This window comes from Chiloscyllium punctatum, chromosome 36, assembly GCF_047496795.1.
Source record: "Chiloscyllium punctatum isolate Juve2018m chromosome 36, sChiPun1.3, whole genome shotgun sequence".
Classification (NCBI taxonomy): domain Eukaryota; kingdom Metazoa; phylum Chordata; class Chondrichthyes; order Orectolobiformes; family Hemiscylliidae; genus Chiloscyllium; species Chiloscyllium punctatum.
This window is the reverse complement of record NC_092774.1, coordinates 59,736,948-59,739,648: the sequence shown is the minus strand read 5'-3', so window position 1 is coordinate 59,739,648 and position 2,701 is coordinate 59,736,948. Positions and strand designations below refer to the sequence as shown.

The following is a 2,701-nucleotide window of genomic DNA, read 5'->3' as shown; positions in this document are numbered from 1 at the left end:
GGTGGGGGAGGGGAAATGAGGAAACTGATGAAGTCCACATTGATGGCCTGGGGTTGAATTTACCCCAAGCGGGAGATTAGACGTTCATCCTCCAGGCATCGAGTGGGGAGGGAGCGGCGATGGAGGAGGCCCAGGACCTGCATGTCCTCGGCAGAGTGGGAGGGGGTTTGAAATGTTGGGCCAGAGGGCGATGGGGTTGATTGGTGCCGGTGTCCTGAAGATGTTCCCTCAAGCGCTGTGACTTGACTCTGCGAGGAGTCTCCAGTCTCCCCAATGTGGAGGAGACTGCATCAGGAGCAATGGATACAAGAAATGACATTCTTGGATGCACAGGTGAAAGCCTTCGACCGACCATGGCCCGGATTCGATTTCCGGGCAGGGAAGTAATGTTTGGTAGAGCGATCAGGCTCTGCTTGCATCTCCCTGGTGGTCTAGTGGTTAGGATTCGGCGCTCTCACCGCCGCGGCCCGGGTTCGATTCCCGGTCAGGGAAACTGTTTTCAGGGGGTTGAGGGGCTCCCCGTTCTTCGGAAATGCTCTGTACAGTTATTTATTGATCTTCGTCGTTCCTGGGTGCAGCAGTGTGTCGTGGCTCGCTGAAATAGTGTCCTGATTCAGATGTGTTTGATTGTGTAGGGGTGATTACTTCTGTAGTTAAGTTCTTGGTTCGCGTGCATTGTTTTCCTGTAGACGCTGTTTTGAATTTACCATTGACTGTTCGCTCCACTGTGACATCAAGAAATGGCACTTTGTTGTTGTTCTCCTCTTTTGTGAATCTTATGCCAGTAGGGAGATTGTTGATGGTGTTGTAGGTTTCCTCTAATTTGTTTCATTTTTTGATGAGAAAAGTGTCATCGCTGTAGCGGACCCAAAGTTTGGGTTGGATCGTTGGAAGTGCTGTCTGTTCGAGTCTCTGCATTATTGCTTCTGCTAGGAATCCTGATGCTGGAGGTTTCGTGCGTATTTCGTTGATTTGTTTGTAGGGCTTGTTATTGAATATGAAGTGGATGGTAAGGCACAGTTCCACGAGCTTGACAGTGTTATCTTTGCTGATGAAGTTGATGCTGTGTTTGTGTCTTTGGTTCTTCGAGTAGTGTCTTCAGTTTTCTTTGGCCACGTTGATGTTAATGGATGTGAACAAGGCTGTTATGTCAAAGGACAACATTATTACATCCTGTTCTATCTCAGTGTCTTTGGTGTTCAGGAATTCTTGGATGGAGTAAATGGAGTGGAGTGAATCTTCGACTTGGGGTTTTAGTCCTCAGTGGAGGTGTTTTAGCCTTCAGTGGAGGCCTTTGACTAGTCTGTATATTGGTGTTCCAAGGAGTGAGACTATGGTCTAAGGGGGGCTCCTGGTTTGACGGGGAGGAGAACAACAACAAAGTGCCATTCCTTGATGTCACAGTGGAGCGAACAGTCAATGCTGAACTTCAAACTGGCATCTACAGAAAAACAACAGACCCAAACCAAGTACTTAACTGCAGAAGCAATCATCCCAACACCCACAAACGAAGCTGCATCAGGAGATTATTTCAACGAGCCACTACACACTGCAGCACAGAGAAACTACGAAGAGCACAAGAGAAATACGTATATAGTGTATTAAAGGAGAACGGGTCCCCAATAAACCCCCTCCGCCGATTTCTCATTGATACTTTAAAGGTGACTCTCAAAAATTCGGTTTGACCCTCCATTCTTTCCTGTTTGTTTTTTGTGGGTTTTGAAAGATTTCCCAATCCTCTGACTGAGTATTGGAGTTGGAAGGTTGTGTTGTGGTTGTACAGGACACTTTTTAGGCCGCTTTTAGAATATTGTGTACAATTCTAGTCTCCCTCGTATCAGACGGATATTGTGAAATTTGATAGGGTTCTGAAGCACCAATGGGTCCACAGAGATGAAGAGGCCCTTCTGCTGCCCTGAGTGTGGGAAGGCCTTCGGTGATTCCTCTGCCCTGCTGACGCACCAGTTGGTCCACACCGGGGAAGGCTGTTCTCCAGCCCCAAGTGCGAGATGGCCTTCAGCAGTTCTTCCCACCTGCTGAGACACCAGTGTGTCCACACTGAGGAGAGGCCGTTCTTCTGCCCCGATTGCAGGAAGGGCTTTGCACTTTCCTCCGACCTGCTGGCCCATTGGTGGGTCCACATGGGGGAGAGGCCGTTCAGTTGCCTAAGTGAAGGAAAGCCTTCATCAATTCCTCTGTCTTACTGAGGCACCAGTCCGTCCACACCGGGGAGATGCCATTCTCCTGCCCGAGTGTGAGAAGGGCTTTACCCGCTCCTCCACACTGCTGAAGCACCAGCTGATCCACCCGGGGGGATGGGGGGGTGGAGAGGGGAGGCCTTTTTGCTGCTCTGAGTGCGGGAGGTCCTTCAGCAATTCCTCCACCCTGCTGAAGCACCAGTGTGTCCACACCGGGAGAGGCCCTTCAGCTGGCCCGAGTGTGGGAAGAGGTTCATGTTTTCCTGCAACTTGCGGAAGCACCAGCGGGGGCACCAGTGCTCCCAGCAATCAGATCCCACCGGTAACGCTGCCTTTAGTCACCCCCCAGGACTGAACCTCCTGCCAGTTCTGACAGTGGGTGCAGTGGGAGAGTAGGTGGGCTGTTTTTGTTTTCTGCTGGACTGCAATTGCCTGCCCCACCCCCCACAACTACAACCCCATGGTGGCTCAGGGTTAGCACTGCTGCCTCATGGCACCAGGAA

At 50.8% G+C, this 2,701-nt stretch overlaps 1 non-coding gene across 1 annotated transcript; it reads left to right on the top strand.

Moving 5' to 3' along the window:
* Positions 1-420: 420 nt before the first annotated feature.
* On the top strand, positions 421-492 carry trnae-cuc (transfer RNA glutamic acid (anticodon CUC)). Its single transcript has one exon. It is a non-coding gene; the product is annotated as a tRNA-Glu (tRNA).
* Positions 493-2,701: the final 2,209 nt, after the last annotated feature.